This window comes from Microtus ochrogaster, unplaced genomic scaffold, assembly GCF_000317375.1.
Source record: "Microtus ochrogaster isolate Prairie Vole_2 unplaced genomic scaffold, MicOch1.0 UNK43, whole genome shotgun sequence".
Taxonomy (NCBI): Eukaryota; Metazoa; Chordata; class Mammalia; order Rodentia; family Cricetidae; genus Microtus; species Microtus ochrogaster.
Genome location: NW_004949141.1, coordinates 1,992,122 through 1,992,857, shown reverse-complemented (window position 1 = coordinate 1,992,857; position 736 = coordinate 1,992,122).

Here is a 736-nt window from a genome sequence, read left to right as displayed (position 1 = left end):
TAGGTTTTGAGGCTTATCTGTTAGCATATGCTGCACTTTCACTGCTCTGTAAATAAGTGCTTTGTAGGGTTTGTTTATTCTCTCTCCTGTTGATAGCTGGTTAGATGGTTTCCAGGTTTTCCCAAGTATGAACAGTATTGTAGTTAACGCAGAAGACTTGTGAAACTGGAGTATTTTGAGTATGACCAGATAATTGTTCCCAAGTGAATACGTCAATTTCTACTCTTGCCAGTAAGTCCATGACAGTCAGTCTGTCTTCTGTCTATCCTCTATCTACGTACGGCGTACATTCCTGCTCCGTCACCGCTGTGAGAAGTAGGAGACAGGATCTCCTGAGGTTTAAATATCCATTTCCTTGACTAGTAATGGAGCTGTGGGACTGACTTCCTTCTTCAAACCATCCTTCTCTATCTCAGTGTTCAGTGCTTTCCTGTTGAAGTATAGGATTTCTTCCCAAAAGCAGATGCTAACCTGTGCGTTTCTGAGTGATGAACACATTCAGTCCTTCCCTTGAGTCTTGTCTCCAATTCTGTATGACTTCATTTTAAATGGGAGTCACCTAACCAAAGCAGGTCCCTCTCCTTGTGTGGTTTATTTTTATATTCTGTTTAAGAAAGCTTTGGGAGCCGGGCGATGGTGGCACACACTCGGGAGGCAGAGGCAGGCAGATCTCTGTGAGTTCGAGACCAGCCTGGTCTACAGAGCTAGTTCCAGGACAGGCTCCAAAGCCACAGAG